This window comes from Corvus kubaryi, unplaced genomic scaffold (genome assembly GCF_017639235.1).
Source record: "Corvus kubaryi isolate FWS band 111438036 unplaced genomic scaffold, C.kubaryi_AGA036_p1.0 66, whole genome shotgun sequence".
Lineage (NCBI taxonomy): Eukaryota > Metazoa > Chordata > Aves > Passeriformes > Corvidae > Corvus > Corvus kubaryi.
In genome coordinates this window covers 12,734,671-12,757,515 of record NW_024582054.1, presented here as the reverse complement: position 1 = coordinate 12,757,515, position 22,845 = coordinate 12,734,671, and the positions used below count along the sequence as shown (strand labels likewise).

The 22,845-nt window shown below is 37.7% G+C and overlaps 1 protein-coding gene across 6 annotated transcripts in view; it reads right to left on the bottom strand.

Annotated features, from left to right (window-relative positions):
• Positions 1-22,845, bottom strand: part of MIPOL1 (mirror-image polydactyly 1) — a 189,867-nt gene that overhangs the window by 74,580 nt on the left and 92,442 nt on the right. The gene's annotated exons all lie outside the window — the stretch shown is intronic.

Here is a 22,845-nt window from a genome sequence, read left to right as displayed (position 1 = left end):
GGTGGTTTTGCTGCCAGTGTCTTTTCAACATCTACTTAATTCAAGTCCCACCTCTTCTAATCTTCACTACTCCCCCCAAAACTGCCAGGAATCAGTCAGTGTTCATGACATTAGAAACTAATGAAAGGTATAGACTTTAATTTGATTAGTTAAAACTCCTTCAAGGTTTAATGTCATCACTTTAAATGTAGCATAAAAAGAGGATGGAAAGAAATGATTGAAGCTCTTCACCATGGCTGTTTCAGCCTTGACAGATTTAAAATTTTCAGTTCTGCTACTGGAGGTAGTATTTTCCTATATAAAACAAGAAAACCAAAACCAACCAACCAACAAGTTTATATTGACATTAAAATGTTTGTAATTCCACGGGCAAATGGATGTCTTTAAAACCAGTATAAAAATCAAGTAGTTTATTCTGTACCAGCCTCTCTCTATCTCTCACAATTTCATATTCCTTCCAATGTCCACATAAAATTAATGGATTCCACCTATACCCTTTACAGCTTTCTACTGCAATACCTCCTGCTCACTCTAGTAACTTTTTTGGTCCATCATTTGGACAGTAGTGATACCCTGTTGCACAGCTGCCTTCTACCAAACAGTAACGCCTACTGATAAAGTTCTCCTGAACTTCCCCTTGAGTGGGACAGTAGAGTTCTACAAAAACTGGCAACTGAGGAGGAGAGGAACCCTGTTCTGGATCCAGTCGTTATTCTTCTGTCAGATTTGGTTCTAAGTAGCTAAAATCAGAAGGTGAAAAAAAAGACTCCATATTCATATATCCCTTTTTTTCTTAGGGAAATGTGGCTAAAAAACCCTGCTTCCTAGATATTTCAAACAAAATAATTTCTCTTTATTTTGCCATATTAAAAGTACATTAAAATTAAAGCATGTCTCATGCAATGCTCTCTTGAGAAATCATTTCTCTTCAGAAGAGACTGTGATCTAAAGACCACAGAAGGCTTCCAGTCACATTGGTACACAGATAACAGAACGATGAAAGGTCATCAAGAAGATGAAGAAGAGCCTCATATTTACAAACCAGGACATTTTTAAACAGTTGTTTCCCATGGACTATACATACAACTATTGCAAACACAGGCCTAATGAGCATACGTAAACATCTCTACCTCTTCTCATTCATGTTGAGAGTCTCTGATTGAAAAGTGAAAAAGGAAGATGACTTTTTGAGTTTTTACAGTGAGTGGAAGACCCACAGTTTCTATAAATTAAGTATACATATCAGTAAAGACTTTGCAGGTGGTAACTTCCTGGAGAGTATCAGAGGTAGTAGCTGATGTATCAGGTGGTTAAGAAAGCAACTTTCCAAAATCAAGCGGAGAAATCAAATCCACCATATGATGTTTACAAATAAGAACTGAGTTGCAATATTGACATATGTTAAAAACAAAACCAAGTAGAAACAAACACTCCTCCTCTGAGGATGTGACAACCCCTGAGAACACGGTAAGATGTGGTGCTGAGGCTGATGAAAATACATGCTTCTTTTAAGATGTTGCCTTACCGCTGGATCAAAAGGTGTAAAGTGACTAAAAACAAGATGGTACAAGCAATCTTGCCAGCACAAAGGCCTTGAGAAAACGGAACTGGGTGATCAATGATATTTCAGTGGTAGCAAGATATACAAGATCTGTATATATTAATACACTCTTGAGTAGGATGAAGAAACCCAAAGTTGAAGAGACTGTAACTTCTGCATTTTTCCCTTTTTGGATGTATTTTCTTAGGATAGAAGATCTCTTTCAATATTGATGCTATTACAGTACAGGAACAGAAAAAGTGCAAAGCCTGGCAAATTTAGGAGGGATCCCAAAACCCTGTTTGCAGACTCACTACAAAAGACCACACAAGCCCTTTTCAAGCACGTATATGGAAGTATTCCCAGGTGAGATGCTAGGTATCATGTGTTGGACTTAGTACCACCCTAACACTGCTAAACAGAGACAGGCCATCTATGGCTGGTCTGGGCAACCACATGAACAACTCTGCCCATTTGTGTACAAATCCCTTGCAGGACAATTGGTCTACAGCTCACATAATTATTACTTTTCTTAGATAGTTGCCTGATTCTGTCTTATATTTGTAATGAATATGGTATTTCACTGGTATTGTAATACTAAAACTAGATGGTCACAGGGATATACTGAATAAATATATTTCATAGGGGCAATTCCATTTTTTAAGAACAGTCAAATTTTAACTGCCAAAAAATTGTCTTTAATTTTGCTTTTATTTAACCATCAGCCTTTAGAAGGAGCAGGGAGTAATTTTAAGAGATGCAACAAAGTGAACAGATTTATAGCGGTCTTGAAGCAGATCAAGACAGGTACTTAATGGGATTTCAAAAACAGTAAGTGGGTTAGATACCTAAAAATCACTGAAAGTCTTGAGAGGTAGGTATCCAAACAACTTAGACATATTTTGAACATTAGCTCCATATTTTTCTCCTTCTTATCAATATTGCAATATTGCCTTCAGAAAAACAGTTATATGCAGAAAGCTTTTTCTTCCCCTTTCACATATTGACATTATCCAGCTTGATTTTTAAAACACATCTACACACAGCTACACCTGGTAATTTAATAAACGTGACAACTTCCTTATCTTTTAGAAATATTATTTCATTACCTTTGGGGCAGTCTGGATTAAATTCTGTGAACTCTTTATATCTCCTATGCCCCTCATTTCTTAGCCAAGGTACTGGCTTGTTGGGGCCCTGCCCCCTGCCATGGATTCCTGGGAGAGGGGCCCTGGGGGGGAGGCACGGGGTTTCCCTGCCCCTGCTCAGCCTCGTTCCCCATTGGTTGGTTTGTGTTCCCCTGCACGGGCAAGGACGCTCGGGTCCCGTGATTGTGGCAGTTCCTCGGCAGAGCCCCGGCCATGTGGCTGGAGAAATAAACATCTCTCTGAAACATCTATCAAGAATTGTTCCATATATATTTCTTTTCCACGGGCCTTGTTGTTTCATACACGTGTTGCAGTAGCTGCACTGTATCAAAATGGTGGAGAAATGCTGGCAAGACACCGATCCCTAAGGACAGAAAATTCGTGAGTAAAAACAACTCTAGATCTCTCTCTTCTTGCCTTGGTTTGGATATTCTCTCTAAATTATGGAGGAACCGTGGAAAGACTCTTGGCTCTCAAAGCCACATATGGACATTTATCTTAAACTTGAAAAGATTCTTGAACAATGATTTGTAAATTTTAGCTTAATTCAAGCTCAAAAAGAACTGAAACACTTCCTGGCATGGTTGTTTAAGAACTTTTTCTATGTTTCTTGAGATTTAATTCTTACCAAAGACTTTTGGAATACCATTTGGACACAGTTAATTTTTGAGTCAAAATATATGCTGATGGAAGAATATTTTCGTGAATATTATTTAATTACCGAGACTGTTGAACAATGTCAACTGTGTCTTGGCAAAGGGAAGCGTGCCTCAGAGTCTGTGTGACCCAGGCCATGTGCACTGAGCCCTCTCCGAGCAGCAGTGAGGCAGTTCCCGTGCGCGGGCGGAGCAGCGCGAGCTGCAGTGTCAGCAGCAGAGCGAGGCGCAGTGGGAGCGGGCCAACCTGGTGGTGCCCGCCCGGCCCCACGCAGCGCGTGGTGGAGCGAGCCCCGTGAACGTCCGACCGAGAGGGGTGGCATGCGGGTGGGGGCCAGCGGCGATGGCAACGTGGGGCTGCGCAGAGCCCAGACATGCACCGGAGCAGCGCCACTCGTAGGGCGCGGAGCAGCCACAACGCGGGGGCCCGACCGAGACGTCGGAGTCGGTGAGGCAGCAGCCACGTGGGACAAGCAGCCACGACAAACATGCAAGCATGTGATAGGAGAAGTTGTAGGAATGAAAATCACAGGAACTGTGAAATGGTACAATGTCAAAAACAACTATGGATTTATAACACGATATGATACAGGGGAAGATTTATTCATCCACAGAACTGCCATTCCAAAAGGAATAACCCTAAAAATTACCTGCAAAGTGTAGGAGATGGGGAAGTTGTACAATTTAATATAGTGCAAGGAAAGAAGGGATTACAAGCAGCAAATGTTACTGGGCCTGGGGGTATTCCAGTCAAAGGCAGCTGTTATGCAAAAAATTATAAACAATATCCATCCCAGCAACTTCCCTACCTGCAGCCTACTTTCCCCTTTTACCCTATACCCAATATGAGCCCTTTCCTAAGTTTATTCCATCCCCAGTTTATTCCTAATCCGTTTTTCACCCCATGGCTTCCCTATACAATTCCCTTTCCCTACAACTCCTCTCCCATGCCGAGGGGGAGATAAAAAGGGGGAGGGAAGAAATTAAACCCTCTCCTGCCTCAGTTTCCCCACAAAGCATGCTGAGAGAGTCATGTCTCCCTTCTGTCAGCCTTAAGACGTTCCAGAGAATCTGTTTGGACATTTAAAGACTCAGGAGGGAGGCTTGTTTTGTTTTGAAACTCTTCTTGTTTTTTTCAGTGTTAAATTTTAAATCTCTTTTTGTTAAAAATAAACGGGTGAAATGTTGGGGCCCTCCCCCCTGCCATGTGGTCCCGGAGAGGGGCCCTGAGGGGACAGACACAGGTTTTCCCTGCCCCTGGTCAGCCTCGTTCCCATTGGTTGTTTTGTGTTCCCTGCGCGGGCAAGGACCCTCAGGTCCCGTGATTGCCTCAGTTCCTCGGCAGAGCTCCGGCCATGCGGCTGGAGAAATAAACATCTCTGAAACATCTATCAAGAATTGGTCCATATATATTTCTTTTCCACGGGCCTCGTTGTTTCATATGCGTGTTACAGTATCCGCACTGTAACACTGGCTTGTTTCCTTTAGTGATATGAAAGAATGCTACTCCTGTGAGGATTTCAGTGATGCAACTGTGCAGATACTCGGGTGAGGATTTACCTCACAAGCTCTTCTGTGTGCTCAGAGCAGATTCAGGTGAATATCCTCAAGATCTGCTTGTAGAATCACTGAAAAAAGGGAATGTTAACCCCCCTATTTTTTGAACTCCTTGCAGTCAGTTGAGAGTGCAGGAGGCAGCTTTGTCAGAGCAGGCACCCGTACTGCTGTTCCTGCCCCTTGGGAAAGCCATGGCAAGGTGGGTGCTCTGCTGTGTATTGCCAAAAAAGATTCTTCTAGTATAATTTCTCAGATTATTACAGGTTCCTGATCTGAAGGGGATTTGGCACATTCCCAGTTTGCCTTGTCAAGTCATTGTGTTAGACCAACCAGTATTAAATCAACTGTGCTCTAGTTAGGCTATGCACCTTGGGCTTCATACTGTTGATCCCCATATGCTGACTTTGAATCTATCTCTTAAACTCACAATTCTAAAAAGAAATCAGTCTAAGGGAGAAATCACCTGTGCTCCTGTATCAGCACTGTATTTTCTTTGCTTTTCTTTTGCCTTTTCCCCCCACTTTCAGGAAACAAAACCTGACCTTTATTGAGTAATCCACAAAGAAAAACAAATGTAATTATGAAGCGGATATATTTTTATAAACAAGAATGTAACACATATAATCTGAAGTAGAGGGTGGAAGAAATACTGCATCAATTTAAAAAATACTAGAAAAAGCAAATGAGAGTTTCTTAAAAAGCCAAGAAATTTTGTAAAACATGAACAAGTTTTAAAGGTAATAATAAATAAATTTGGAGCAGTAGTGTAAAATATGCTTCTCATCAGAGAATATATGAGAATTTAAGATATTCTCATCAGAATATCTTAAATACTGACTCACAAATGATTTTCAAATTTCTAAGCAAGCACTGAAATAACGTGATATCTCAGTTTGTCTTTATGTCATAAATTAACATTGCAGAAGGTTAATACACATCAAACACCAGGATTTTATAAAGCAAAACTCTACTCAGGAAAAAATTGTAAGACGACCTTCTTTTTTTTCAGGGATGGTGCAAAGGGAAGGCTATGCCTAGTTTTTTGCTTGTTTGTTTGCTTGTTTTGTTTTGTTTTATTGTTTGCTTTTAAATTGGAGTACTGGTACACTTATTTCCAAATACTGGAACAAAATATCACTTTGCAACAAAAAACCTGATTTTTGTTATTATTACTTACCACTAAAACCACCCACAAACCAACATTAAACTTATTTTATTCTTGCTAGAAAATAAAGTAGCAAAGATAAAAATTTAGCTTAATAGATTAGGAAAAAAATACAGGCACTATCTGATAGAGTAAAAAAATCTAGAAAAGTTCAAAATGTTTTCAGCTAGGCACAAAAATGCTGTTAATGATTAGCTGCATAACAAGAGATTTATCTCTGTCTTTTTTTCCTTTCTTTTGTGTGTGTGTGTTGCAGAGGCAACTGAGACACACTGCAGGTCTGTCTGTGCCATTCTTAGGCCACTTTCAGGCCGATTGAGAAAAGCTGGAAAGTAAACACAGGTGTTTTAAAACTGGAGCGCTGTCATGGACAACCACAAACACCCTTAACTCTGATGTGGCAACGCCTCTTTCCCGCCCTCTCTTTTTTAAAGCATTACCCAAAAAGAACATGTCAAATGTTTCACCTTTCACCACCTCAAAATAACTTGGAGCTTATAGCATTGTTTGGCAAGTCTCAAGCAAAGAGATCATTTTTTCATTCCTTTTCAGATGTAGCCAAGTACAAACCAGTCACATAAAATAAAGAGCCATTCTACTTCTAATTATTTTATTTTCAGTGTCCACTGATTTACCTGCAAGCACTATGTTTCAAATTGAACACTTCCTTCCTCAAATGTAATTCACGCTCCTTGTTTTCATGATTCAGGTTAAACTAAAAAGACAGTGAGGGGATTTTGCAATAACGAAATGAGATTTAATCCAGTGGATAAGAGGATAAATAAAAAAAAAACCTAACAACAACAAAAGAGTGCCAAAAATCCCCCAAACCAAAAGAATAAACCTTGGGTTTTTTGATTATTGTGCAAGAATATCTACAAAACTGAAAAAGTACTTTCTTGTAAATTAGCTGTTCCAGAAAAGAGCACGCCCTATTAACTGCCATGAAGTACTGACTAACTAGAGAAGTATGGAAAGCAAAAGCAGAACAAATTCACAGAAATTATGTAGCCCCTACTCACTTATGCAATTGGTGAGTGTGGGGAGAAAAAAGTAATATATTAACAGAAATGAAACAGATACTGACAATTACAACTTCGTTCTGAAAAACTGTTAAACTACACAGAGATGGTTACACCCGGACTGAAACTAACAACCCCAGCAACACTCCTTGCCCCAAAATGCAGAACTGGTTCATAACCTAAATATCAAAATCTAGATCCAGCAAAAAATCCTGAAATCTTATACTCAAAGCAGTGCAACCCTTACATCTATACCAACAGCGAATGTATTGCAAACATGTAACATTGCTGAAAAGTTAACATATGCCAAAATCAGGTCTTACTTATTGTAAAGGATGATTTTTCTTGCCAGCCTCAGCCTTCAAAATCCAGAATGATTTTCTTTTTGACGTAGATGCTTACACACCCCAGTTTCAAAAACCAGACACCAGACTTACTGTGTGTTCTGTGCTCCAACTTAAACAAACACAAACGACTTCATAAGACAGACAGCGCTCACGCATACATTTATTTATGTTAGGACACAAGTGAGATTTTTCTTTTTTCCAGATTTTGTCCACTGTGGTAAAGAGATGGTGTTATTCATTAAAGGATCTGTCTGAACAGCTCGCTCATCCCCTGTTAACTTCAGCGGGCATTCAAAATAGTTCACAATATTATTAAACAGACCTCAAGGGGTGACTTGCAAAATTGAACTTTGTACTAAAAATCTGTTATCATTATTTCCTCTAAGCCACTTTATCTAATTTTTGACAAAAATTATGAACTACTTTGTGTACTTTTTAATTAAAAATCTAAGCAATAATACATTTAAAACTTGGCCAAGAGAATGCAACCATAGCAAATGTAAAGCATCAAACTTCTGCCAGCTGCCGGCATCACTCACAGTGCTGTGCATTACCCAGCAAATACTTAGAAGGAATCACACACACAAACACACTTATTAAACAACACTATTTTGTCTCATTTGTTGCTATTTCTGGCCTCTACATTAAGTGCACATGACAGGAAAATCATATACCACTGAGACTATTATACCTAATAGACAAATTAAACCAAACAATATTGTGTATAAATTACCTTGTTCATTGGCTTGCTTTAGAAATACCTTCCTGCTAAAACAGGAGGGATTTACGCTTGGCAAAGCAACAGAGTTTAATCTGATCCATTAAAAAAAAAAAGGCACTAGTACAATAATGGAGAAAACCATTGAACATTCTGAGAGCAACAATTCAGAGACAGCTAAAAAAGGAGAAAAAAGTTTGTTGAAACAACTCCTTTTAAGTGCAAAAATTTCACCCCATACAAAGATGCAGCAATAATGGTGTTATTTACCTGCAGATCTGTGAAGTCTCAGAAGCATGTTTCAGGCTAACAAATTGAGTTGGGGGAACTTTATCAAACCACTAACTACCATTAAATACCAATGACAGATTTATCCCTCAGCACCATGGTGACCTCCTGGTCAAAAGCTAATTTCTCATGCCTCCAGCCTTTTGTATTCAAAGTTATTACTCAGTCACAAAACAAGCTGATATTTAAAGCAAGAAACTTGCATACCCTTTTTGAGACATGACAGTGTTTTCATCTGTGTCTACTTCACAAGAAGTTGTGTATACTTAGCTTTGGGCACTTATTTGATACAGCTCTGGAGAGCAACTTTTATTTTTTTTTTTGGTGTGTGTGTATTAAAAAAAGAATATAGTGCCCCAAGGTATATTACCATGTCCTGCAGCCATAGGGAGGAGGAGAGAAGATCCAGCAGGCAGGAATTGTGCAGCAAGATTGATTTATTTAATTATTTTACAAACTCTTTTATAGACTTTTTTCTTCATAGTCTAATTGGACAAAGGATCAGCCCCCCCTTGGGGGTGATTGGCTAAAATCCTAAAACATCCATTGTCAAAATATTTTCTACTATACTATAAACAAGACTTCTCAAGGTTGCAGGTGTTTGGTTGTTTACATGCTCTGCTACCTCTTCTGTGAGAGAGAAAAAGTCTCTCACGGGCATAGAAAATAGCAAGAAAATCCTTGCTAGCAGCATTTTTGTATCCACATGTGTGTGTGTTTATTAAAGAACCAGGAGGAGATATACTCTAAAACTACAAAAATATACTAATAACTGTGACAAGTGAGTTTTACTTAATGAAACAAACTGGGAAGCTGATTTTGTGCTTTAAGAAATGGGGGAAAGAAATCCCACAAGAAACTGATAAAAAACTGATTCCTGATCATCTGATTTTACTCAGAGGAATAACAGGTACTTACAGAAGTAGCTTTGTGCGTGAGGCTTACTGGATTAGGCCCCAGTTTGTGAAAATGTTGTTTCTGGACTCAGACCTGCTATTCTATGTTTCAGGACGGAATGAAGCTTTCAGAATTTTAAGTTCTAAAAATAGGGGTCAGAAAGGAAACAATGTAAGAGCTTGAAATACCCTTGTTGCTGCTACATCAATTCTGCCTGGTAATTTTTCTCTAATTACCAAAGAAAAGAAATATGATGTCTGATGTCACTTTCTTCAAACATAAACACATCTTAGCAAGACTGTGAGTCTTTTTCTCCTAAAAAATAACTGAAAAAACAAAAATATGAGAAGCAGACATTCCTTTGTGAGGACAAAGTTAATAAAACATTTTATTTGGGAAGCAGACATGATACAACTGGAGTTTGAAGGTGAACTTAGCTCAGCTCTAATTTTTAAATTTGACAACACTTGTCAAAAGATGTTAAAATTGTTTTGTGGTCCAACAAGTCACTCAGCAAGAATAATTTTTAAGCAGCTTTTCTTTTTGTTTCAGTTAAAATTAAAATCCATGCTGTGTAATCCTTGGAGTCAATCTGTAATTAAGGGGATTTGAAGAGAGACCACGCACTGCATTAATGATAAAATTTAATATCTGTTTTAATACTCTAACATAAGAAAAAAACCCTAAGCAACATACAAAAAAGCAATCATCTCCCTATTTTGTGTGAATGCAGCATATATACACCATTACTATGTCTAGCAGTAACGCTGTATTTGATGTCAGCTTTTTGTTTGTAGACCAAATGTTTCAGGATTTAGCATCTACAGAGCTTAAAACATCATCTGCTTGAAAGCTGGCACCCAGATTTAATAGGCTAGATAAACAGATTTTATTTTATCTAGTTTGGAAAATGAGTGTTTTCGTTGTTACTGTTACATAGCAATTCCAAAGGGAAGGAGCTATCAACAGCATTTCCTAGGTTTCAGTCACTTTCTTCCCAGTCATTCAGCCACTCTGTCCTCCAACAGTTTCTGCTCAATTGTAAGAAATGGGAACAGATAACCAACTAAAACCAGTCAATTTTATGTTATATTCTTAAATGGTCAAAATTCTAAAAAAAAAAGAAAAAAAAAAGAAACAGAAAAAGATGATGCTTGATATACTAAGTCTCTCCTCCAGACTACAGACTATATGCAAGGAAAAGGTTTGAATCTTCAGGTCATTGAAATGCATCTAAATGGCACCAAGTAGTGTATTCCAATAATTTACTCAGAGCACTACTGAAAATTGGAGCAAACCGAGTTCCATTTTTAAACTAGAAACCTGTGCTAAATCGTTTCATCTTTTCAGAAGAGGGGGTGAAGGATTACAGATCCGAAGAACTCACTAAGAAGCACAGTTAAGGTAGAGATGATCTTAATGAGATTTTGTGGGGAAAGGTTTTGAAGGGATATGTTTATCTATTATCCTGAGAAAGGATAATAGATTTTTTTAATGTTTACATCAAGGATTTCTTCCTGTTAAAATGTCTCCTGGCCTGAGCTCTTGTGAAAGAACTAGCAAAACATCAAGACACTCTTACCAGATCTCGTATCATGTAAGACAGCTAGTTTACGAAAACAAATTTTAATTGAATTTCCTCTGATCTCTGTCTATTTCTTAATAGTCTAAATGTGTGTATAATAGCCTAAGGCTTTAGAGATTTGGGACATAGTCCCACTAAGTACATGCGGAACTCACCAGCTTCAAGGTCTAAGCAAGAAAGGGTTAATTTTTTCTCAAAATTTAGATGCTATAACAGTAACTATTACTGTCAGCAGGACTACACTCCAGCAGTCACTGCAACGTGTGCATGTACACAGAATCTCGCCTATATACAGATATATACAAGATCAGCTTCAGAGTCTGGAAACCTGGTCCAAAAGATGCTTCTAATGTAAAAAAAATCGTTGAAACGGTATTGATTCTTTAAAAACAAAACCTCTCAATTTTCAAAATGTGTGGTCAAAGTATTTGTAAAGAATAAACTCTATGCACTAGTCGTATCATGACCGCCGGCTTAATAACTCCTCCAGCATAGCAGGTATTTCTTTAATAAACAAATTAGCATTGAAATAATCATCTTGACTGTGATCCACAAGGAAATGGAGAATTTGTGAAACTGTATGGGACCTAAATATGTCTAGTAAAACTGAAAGATGATGTGTGTTCTTCAGTGGAGAATCAATTCTGGAGATGGAAAATCCAGTACCAATCAACACAGTTCAGAAAATGAAGCCCCTGAAGATTTCTTTCCATATTGAATCTAACTAAAAATGACATTTGGATTTTGTGTTTAATTTTAAATTGCAAATTTGGGTGCTCAGTAGCTTAATACAATCACCAATACACATTAATACCATGTTCAAGCAAAGTGATATACACTTACTTACTATTACACAATTGCATTTGTTACTTCAGATTCCTACCTGAAGTTTAAAGACAGCTCTTTTCTCATTTTACCCCTCTATTCCTTTTTCTTTGTAAGATATATTCACCTTATCATTAAGAGAGGCTGAACTTTGGAAGTAACAACAAAGATGACTGAATTTTGGAGGCATAAAAAATTGATGTTTTAATTGCAAATACATTCTGCAGGAGAAATCAGACTTTGAGCTTTTTCAGTGAACACTTCCTTTTTTCTGCAAGGGTAATGAACAGTTTTGATTCAGCTACACGACAGAGCTAGTCATGCAATGTTTTTAAATATTAAGATAAACCTAATATATGTTGAGTTGAAATCCCAATACAATGATATACTTCTGCTGATACCTTATATATTATAAGACTTCAAATAATAAAAAACATGTCAAATCATATGTCCAGTTTTATCTGTGCTTGTGTTAATCCTGAAGAGGTAGTACATCAGGCTGCCTGCACAAGGCTTTTTAAGGTTAAGGTCTGGAAACTCAGAATTAGCAAACTTTCAAATTTACTACTTGATCCCTAACATACAGCTCACTCAGCTAAAGCTGACTCCTAGAGAGAAGCCCAACTCCAGATACCACTCCATCATCTCATGAGGAAGGCTGTGGAGATCTACTGGAAGACAGATGAGCAAGAAGCCCACTTTCATAGAAAGAAAAAAAAGTTCAAAATAAATTCTTTACATTCTTTACATTCTTTCATTTTTTTAATGACCAGCATATTGCTTGGGTAGAACTGCACACCTACTGCACAGGAGGAGTACATCTTTTCCTCTTGGCAACCTGAATGTGTGAACAGCAAAGTTCACTTTTCCATTACACCTCTGTGTGGCCACACGCATGGAAGTCAAACCAGTTTTTTCCTCTTATTTATGGGGAAAAGGGATTTTCAAAAGCCTCTTAGTGATCTAGGAACACAAGTGCACTAACATCGAAAATGTGCCTCTGCACTAGACCAAATAAATACATGGGAATTAAACAGGATAGGCAAAATGATTCCCAGTTCCTCTGAGTAAGTGATGGCTAAGCACCAAGCTGCACTTTTCAGACATGGACTCTTTTGACTTCATCTCACTCTAAAACCTAAAGTTGCTCACCTGGGATCAGGAGGGATATCCAGATTGCAGTAAAAATACAAATAAGAGCAAACATGTAGGACCTTGAAGCTTCTGAATTGAGGCCAGTCTGCACCTTTAAAACCACACCAAGACCTAATGCTTCAGTGTCTTCCTTCAGCATCTGCCCCCCTTCTACTCTGAAGCACACATCATTTGATTTCTTGTATACAAAATGCTAGGAAAGGGTTCTCCAGTTCTGAACATATATTTGGATACACTTAAACATACAAAGGCCAAATATTCCTTTTTAGTAAATACCTAAAATTCTGAAATGTTTATACTGATCCTTTATCCTACCCTTGGTTTCCTGTACCCAAGAGCTAAAGTAGATTCTATCAATTCTGAGAGGTGTTTCAGATAAGGAGGTCATGGATGGGTCAGAGCAAGACCTTTGGTATTTAATGACCCTGTAGCTTGTCTTTTGCAGAAGAGCTTAGGTTACTACCTTTTATATGTTTTATTGAAGGACAAATAACTCGCATGTCATCATGCATCCAGGCTCAAGATTTTGTTTACAGTTGCTGTTCAAACAAAAGAGGATAATTTTCATGTGCAGCATAAAAAATGAAGAGTGTATGGTATGACACTGAAAGAAATATTGAAAATTAACATTTACCACACTTCTTTCTGCATGCATGGATAACAGAACTCATACGGACAAAGAAACAAGATTTACAAAATAAAATATAATACATAACCATGATACTCCTCCTCTTCATTCAAGAAATTTGCTATCTCATCTTCAGCATAATTTAATACATTTAATATAATTTAATACCTTCAAGGATGAAAAATACTTAACTTTGCTAAATATTTTTCATATTTTCTTAGTTTTATTAGGGTACACTGCTGATAGATATTTTGAGAACTGTGCCAGTGCAGATTAGGCATAATGTTAATAAAAAGTGATGCAAAGACCACCTTTAAATGTTGCAGAAAGCAGTTACTATTTTATGTACAAAGGAAGTTCAGATTTAGAATCTCTGAATTTAGTTTGGAAATGTGTTTTATAGTATCAGAAAGTAGCAAATGAAGGAAGGAATCCTAGTTTTCTTATAGTAAATCCAATCCAGTAGGCTTCATGATTGCTTTAGAATTAGATGAACATATGGCCTTAATTCCTGATCCATGTAATCCTAAAATGAAAGTCCATACTAGCAGGAAAGTAAAATAATTTTTTTTATAACTGTTTGAAGTGCAGCAATATGACACCTCCTCAGAACTTATAAAGGTTCATAGTAGTACTAGTATTGACATGCTATTGGGCAGAAGGAAGGAAAATGAATCCAGGACTGGAGTGACAAATTATACCATTGGAGATGGCAACAAAGCTTACAACTACAGTTAAGAGTTTCTGATTTTATAAGAACTCACCTTTCCCTATGATCAAAGAATGATAATAGAATTGTAAAGGTTGGAAAAGATACCTATGATCAAGTCCAACAATTAACTCAGCACTGCTAAGGCCACCACTAAATCATGACACTAAGTACCACACCTCAAATTTTTTGAACACATGTAAGCAGCTGTCCTAACATGACTGTGGTTTCTACAGTAGATTTTGCTTATGTATCAGACTCTGTGACTCTAATTTACAAGATACTGATGAAATTCAGTGTATTTTAGAACACACCATTTTTTTATCACAGGTTTAAGGCACGGCTGTCATCTTTACGGAGATAAGGAGTAAAAGAGCAGGTAGCAGACAGCTTTATAATTGGCTACAGGATGCCTGCATAGTTTGCTTCATCTTCTACAACTTCAGAACATCTCTTTATTTCAGAATACATATTTCTAGAATGCATATATCTGAGATCTGAAACCCAGGCCCATAAACTGTTCCAGTTCTGAGGTCTTTTATGAGTGTTTAGACAAAAATACCGCAGAACACTGAAATGTAGCACCCTTCAAACTGTAAAGACCAAGTGGCAGTGTAACTCAGCAAGGAAAAAACTTCTAGAAAGACAAATGTATCAATCATATAAAATGGGATCTATTCTGCTACTAGGCAAAACAGGTGTGTGAAAGTGCGAAGTATTTCTAAAATGCTAAGTTATTACGCACAATTACAGAACGGTTAAATAAAAAACACGGATGAGAGGTTCTTGTTGACAAGGTCATAGAAACCTATTACCATGAAAGAGATGATTCTTCGCATACCAGAAGTGATGAAGTGAAAGCAGTCTAAATGACTGTGAGAATGATAGTCCAGATTTAGAGTCACCTGAAACCAAAATATTGCATTCCAAGAACCTGCTGCATTAATCAGAAATAATACTTCTGCTAATCAGAAGTAGTACCACTGACTGACCTCATGGGAAGACAACTTCCACCTATGAAACAGAAGCAAAAAATAAAAGACTCAGCCAAAAGGTTTGAATGACTGCATCATCACCCATGAAAAAGAGGGTTGTATATGGTATATACAAACAGCTGATGTTTGAGATTGTCAGGAGTAATCTGGTGCCAAGAGAGATTTGAAGGCTGTCAAATTAAAAGTAACAGACCTGCATGGAATTTTTAGTCGAACGGATGAAAGCCGGCATCAAACACCAAGTGTGAATGAGTAATGAATTCCTTAATGCTTAGAACTGAATCAAAGTTCAATAAACATACCTGCTTTGGTTAAGAGATGATCAGCATCTATTAACAGGAGAGAAGGAAGACTTGTACTCCTCGGGCAAGGTGAACAAACCCTTTGAGCCAAGACATTGCTTGTTCATTTTACCAAGACACATTCAGTGCTATTCTTGGGCAGCTGTTTACAGCAATATGAAGCATGCTAAAGAGATACAGAACTCTAGACAAGCATAATTAATTATACAAATTCAACTCTTCTCAAGATGGACAAATATTGTTCACTCTTATACATATATTACTTTCTTTTGAAATGATTCCGAAAGACTTGAGATCACAGTAGGCAAGAAACACCAATGTTTGGTCTTCTTTCATTTGAACAGAGTCCAAGAAATCCTGAGTAGCTGCTGTGCAGAGAACACTGTACACATAGGGCTGACATGCCAGATGGTGCGGTCAGTGAAAGGACAGCCTTAAAGGTACAGGAAGGTGGCATGGCCAGTGCAACCAAGACGAGAACTTGGGTATGTTTATTTGTTTCCTTCTATTTGAAAACAACCCAAGGCTTGAATGCATTCAGAATCCTGGCCTGCAGCAAAGACTTAGTGAATCAAGAGCTGTACAAATGTCCCTGCCACCTATCCATACAACCACTTAATATCATCAGAAGCTGATCAGTGGAAATCATACAAATACTAATGTTACCAAACATAACTTCTCTTCAGCTCCCAGGTAGACATTTCATATAAACCAGGTTTATCGAATTCTGGAAACCTGTGTTTCTGGGCAACTTCACTCCCAGTGAAGGGCAAATGTCTCATAATTTTTTTCTCACGTTTTCCATCAGGGGAAAATATTGTATTATTTGCTTATGGCACATTTAAGTAATTATTCTAACTTTCAGCTCCCTACACAAGGTATTTTTGATCAATGAATACAAATGTCTATCTGTGCTAAAACATTAACTACCAGATGGGAGGAGACTAAGAATGTTGCTGCACTTGTGAACAACTTTCTGTCAAAACCTACATAACTATATAAAGCCTACCAGCTAGGCTGGATGGCTACAAAAACCAGTTAATAAAACTGGTCACTGATAGTGATACTAGTAGATCAAAAGCCTGATTCATGGTCAAATACATACACTAAATTAGTCACTTCCTGCCTAAAAGGAATACACATAAACAAACTGTTACACTCCTAAACATATGACAGCAAAGGAGAAACCCTTCGAGGGATGGATCCCTTAAGGATCTCCAGCCCTGAACTGACCAGAGCACCAGGTTATGAAATTTGGCTCAAAAGACAATTGGGTCCAAGGAAACTTCAAGTGACCACTTTAAAGACCACTCAACAAGTGCTCACATTTTTTCCACTGGGCTTGAAGGGGAATGTTGGTCACTGTAGGATTACATGAGTTATTTTCTCCCTCTCCGGAAATAGTTAACTCGGCGGGCTAACTGTCAGTCTGCAGCAACAGCTTTTGGAGACACTGTAACTTAAAGAGAAAGGAACACAGAAAATTATTATCAAAGTGGAACATGGACAGAATTACTTCTGCAGGAGTTTCTGTGGCCTCATTTATGGCACGATGCACCAGCTCACACTGATATCCTCTGAGGCGTATGGCACTATTTAATAACACCAAGCCATAAAGTGATTAATCATTCTTCTAACATGGATAAGAGCTGAACAGACTTGTGTCTAACCTCAGTGACACACTTTAAGACCTTGTGATTAAGTGTTTCTGGGTGCAGCAAAAGCAAAGGCTCTGTTCAATGCAATTAAGAGTGCAATTGTGTCTACCCTGTCTGATAAACTGTCTATGAAGCAGCAAAGGAAGAAAAATGTTTGTGCATTCTTACTCATGTCCAGATTTTCAGCAGCATGCTCCAAGTTTTACTAGTCTTTCATTTTCACCTCCACCATGCAATTAAAAGCAATTTAAGCATTAAAACTTCAGCAAACCTCCACTCCAAAAATTAGCAGTGATCTCAAGTGCTTTATAACAAGTTTTATTGACAGGGTAGCAAATTTCTCTCATATTCCCCAGGCACTTAAATGAGAGCACATCCTGTGTTAGGGTAGGTACTGGAGAGAGAAAGGAATTCATTATAGCTTTCTATAACCTGAACCGAACAACTCTTCTGAAAGCTGAGTAAGAGAAGTCCTTCTTAGGAGAAGAAACTGAACTACTGAAACAGCTCTTGCACAAGTTAGAAATTGCAGCGTACTTTGACAAATCCTGTAGTATTTTACCCTCATGTAAGTTATTGGAAGAATAGCATGAAGAACCTTTCAGGATTAGCTGTAACAACATATTATTTGCTGGAGATAACCTTCAAGAAGCCTGTTAACTATTCCCATTGGTCGGGAAATGTTCCTTTAGTTCCAGAAAAACAGATACAGATCATAAGTAAATGCAAGGGCACAGGGTATCTCCTCTCACTGAGAGATAGATCTGCAATCTACTTCACCCCTTCTATTTCCAATATGAAGCTGGCATTCTATCTTCAAACATACTTATAAAATCATTTGCAAATGTGACAGCAGTCCTTTTTTCTAGACAGCAGCACATGACACTCAGGAAGAAAAGCATGATTGCTTTTGGGTTAACTCCGCAGAGTAAGCTCTTGAGCTGAGCTTACACAGGTTGAGATTTTCTTAGATACGGAGGGAACAGTGAACACTGGCCAGAGGAATTCATAACAAAATGTGAGAGAAAAGGGTGGATTGTCCAACATATGAATATTGCTGAGGTGCTTCATTGAAGAAAAAAACCAACCACTCAAAATAAAAAGCATCCTGTACTGAACAGTAACACCATACAGACAAATGGATCAATAACAAGTATTAAACTCTTTGCAGTGTCTAGTTACTTTGTAGCTAGAAGCTGAAGAAAGGTGTAACACCCATCTCACTAGCAGACAACACAGCTATTCATCTGTTAGCTACAATGCACAGGCAAACCAGCAGCTGTTTTCCATCAGTCACACCACACTGCAGCAACTACAGCACAACAGTCGCAGTAGCTGAAGGTGGCAGAGTGGTGCTCTGGATGTGGCTGAGCCTCGACACGTTCCAAACTCACATTCCAGCTGTCCAATGAATTAACCTGATCTCTGCTGTCCCATGTAAAATTATTATGAAGGAATGAAATTAATAACGATTAAAATGTAGAAGTTATATGCTGAACTGGAATTTGAATAGAAGAGATGAGATTGGAATCTCTTGTTTTTTCCATCACTACTTCAGACAAGTTTCCCTGGATTACAGAGCATTTCAAAAGCATGTGTCTCTGTTGAAATCAGAGGCTTTATAGCCACAAATCAGCTCTAAACTTATTAAACTTATGAAAATTCAGCTCTGAAGCACCAAACCTAAAGCCAGTTAGAATTATTTAGTTTTTGCAAATAAAGGCCACATCATCTGAAAGAAGGGCTTTTTCCCCATAGTTAATATTGTATGCCTCAATATCATGAATACTCTGCCTTTTCAACAGTAGTAAACATTTTATACTTCATGTTAAAGCTTTTGAAAATTTTTTTAAGCTCTTATAACATGAGAATCTCTTGTGATTCTGCCCTTCATGGATGAAAGGTTGACTAGTCAGTTGAATTTGGTTTTGTGGTTGGTGTTGTCAAGTAGGTATGGATAAATGGTTTCTACTCTAAGAATCTGGGAAATTCTGGGAATCAAAACAGAACTTAATACAATTTATGAAAGGCATCAGGGAATACTTAAATTAAGTACTCTAGAGTGGCTTCTTCACAGGCATCATCACTGGAACAACTACCCAACTGCTATGTATTGTGGATTTCCTACCCTTGACCTGATTCTTACATATCAGCAGAAAGCAGATGACATCAGGCACAGCTGCTTTATGACACTACTGTAGACAAACTTTTGACAGCTCCTTCAGGTCACTTTCTTGGGTGTACCTCTAAATTTATTATATTCTTAATAAAACTATGGAAGCATGTAGGATAAATTCTACAAAAAATCACAACTAAAAAGAAAGGCAGACATTACAAAAAAAAGCCAATCATAACAAAATATGTTACATCTCAACAGCTCTGAAGGAGATTAATAACCCTTACCAGTTCTAATGACATCATAATTGGATGGAGTAATCTCATTTAGTCAGTAAAGGGCACCTGATTTGTATATCACCATGAAATAGTCCTCTCCTTTTCAAGAGTTTGCCTTGAAAGTAAAATTAGTATGTCTCTCTGATCTTTAAAGTAGATTATTAGCTGCCTTGAGAAGAATATACTACTATACTACTATAATTAAAAATTACAAAATAGATAAGGCCTGTGGAAAAAAAAATCACCTCTCTTTATTTCATTCAAATCCAGTTAAACATTTCCCAAAAAACTTCACAATAAGTTATTTCTTTCCCAATAATTTCCTATTCTTCTTCATCTCAGTAAAGAAGACATGCACACTGGAAAAAAATTTTTTTTTTTTTCAGAAAATATGTATTACTGAAAACTTTGAATTTCAAAATTACACACTGCAAAGCTAACAACAGTACAATGAATGACTATTCGAAAAATAATGAAAAAGTAGCAATTCTTCAACTTTTTAATGTTTAATTGAATCAGTTGTTTCTGCGCATTTTGGGAATATATTTATCAGAATCAGTAGAGACCAAATGTTAATTATGAAGGCCAAGCACAAATGAATAATCTTACATATAGACCCTGACACATTAGAACTGCAAAGCACTCTGCAGATCTTATTTTATGAAAATGTACTGAGAGCGCAAATGTATAGGCCCTTAGGAAGCAATTATCCCTAAAAGATTTAGCTATAATTCAATGTGAAATATAATAAGAGATTTAAAAAAATGGTTTCACAAAGAAGAGGATTATTTTACTTTAACTATGGAAATAGGGGCCCACATGCTTCTCTGAATGACCTCTGTGCAGTTGTGGGCATTGACTGGAGGGAAGATTTGAAGTTGGCCTTTTCACTCAATTAATACAATCCCCTATGACTAATAAAAATATTATAAAAATTAGGAGTGCCAGTTTGGCATTGTGGGGCTGAATGGCCCACAGTGCTGTAAGGAATTTTCTATGCAATAAATACATGAAATATGGAAATTTAAAATCACATGCTACTAATATGTACACAGAGATTAGTTAAGAAGAGCTATCTTACCAAGATGTGCAGATGTTATATGGCACAGTAAGATGAAATAGCACATTATAATGTGCATGGCATGCCTCCTTTGTCATATGTTTTATTTGTCACATTATCCTCAGGTGTGACATGGAATCTAAAAGTGTAAAAACAAAAATCTGCAAAAGAGTGTTTACATCATCCTTGTGATTTCCAGACCCCGACTCTAGACAAATTACTGCCACCACACCTCTTCCACAGTTATAATGTGTCTCCCCACTGCTTTGCCTCACTCCTGGCTATGGATTTCTACTGCCTCAAAGAAGGGTGGCAATAGCCTCGTGAGCTGATATATCAAAAAATAAATCTGAAAGCTCTGCAGCTTATTTTACCTAATAGACCCTAACATCAGTGGAATGAAATAGGTTTTTTGTGGATTGGTCTTACACTTTTTTCCTTTCAAGCAACTCACTACTGTGACATGATTTTAAAAAGTAAAAAAAGAAACAATAGCCATTGGGTTTTGTTCTTAAGTGTATTTCAGGGTTCCATAGAGGTAATGATCTCATCTTTTATCACAAACTTTTATGCCATCATTAATCTATCTGATCCTGATTACTGTATTTTTATCCAGTTAAGATTGCAAATATCCCTGCACTACAACTGATGTTTACACTTCTGTTACTCCCTTAAGAAAATCTAAAGCAGATCAAATTCCTCATCATCAGAATACATCTTTTGCCAAACTGAACCAACAGACTGCCTCAACGTTAATTATGTGTAAGAGAAGAGGGAAAATTACAGATTATTTTTTAAAAAACTTTCTTGATACAAACTGTCCTGGACAGACTCAGAAGAAATACCCGGATTCCTTCTGCTGGACAGGTTAATAACACATAGCACAGTTCCTAGCTTGCATGTAGAGGTGGTTAAAATAAATGTAGTTCCTTGGATCACAGTGAAAATAAAAGTTGAGCTGATATTTACCCTGTACCACAGAGACAAATGATGTGCCCTATTTCCCTGAAAATGGTCAAATGTCCAGAAGGCTCTCTGCAGTGGAGAAGGGACAATATGGGATGCCTGGGTCTGTACATGCACTCTGAGTGTAGCCTTGCAAGAGCTACTGAGCGCATGCAAGAGGCAGGAGGTGCCAGCTAAGAACAGGAGGGTGTCACAGGGGAGGTGCGTGACCCGTGGAGGGCTCTGGCTGGGTATTTCTTCCTCTGGGAGCTCTGCCGCTGACAGCAGCAGGAGCATCCCAGCCATCTGCAGCCAGCACCAGAGCACTGACCAAACCCACTCCTATGTGAGTCACTGATACGACCTTCATCCTGACCAGACATCAGTTTTCCAGGCTGCACTTACACTAAAAGGGGGTGATAAGCTTTTCATTTACATGAGGTCAGGATGCGTACCCATGTGCTGTATATCAAAGCTAACTACTATCGGCAATATTTCACTGGGGCATTTTAAAGTTTTCAAGGTCAAGAATACAACTTGGCCTTTTAAAAAATATTCCAGAGGACCTTTCCTCACTGTAGGCAACAGTAATATGAACTGAGACAAACTCTACGGAGCTACAATATTAAAAAAGGTTCAACTTTACCAAAAATTGAAAAGTGGTCTTTTTTTTCCTCCCCAGACTCTCATCTCTAAGAGACTATGATCAATTAACCTTTAACTCTGAAAAATAAAAAAATTCCTGTGACAGTAAGAAATGAAATTCTTTAAAGATTAGGTGTTGGGAGAGCAATATTAGGCTTAGAATGAAATCCTAGTAACACTCTGAACTATCAAATCACTTCTTGCTCTGAAAATATAGTTATTCTGTAAGCATTATGTCAGACAATAGTAAATGCAAAAAGTGTTGCTTAAATAAAACTTTTTTTTTCTAGCAGAAAGGCTCTGTGCATAATATTTTCAATGACACAGAAAAAACAAGTCAGCATGCAATTAACGAAAAACAATACTACGTTCAAAAAGTAGCATGCCTGGCAAGCACTGACTTTTAGTGCTACCAGATTCAAAACAATGCTGTTATTGCAGTCAGAAACAGCCCTGAATGTTTATGATCTCCATTTCCAGTCATCTGCTTTCAGTATTGCACACCTGATTTTGTAATATTCACCACAGATTTTGATGGCAATTATAAACCCATGGAACATACAGCATTTGTGTGGCATACAGCCTCTCTCCATTTATTATTGTTAT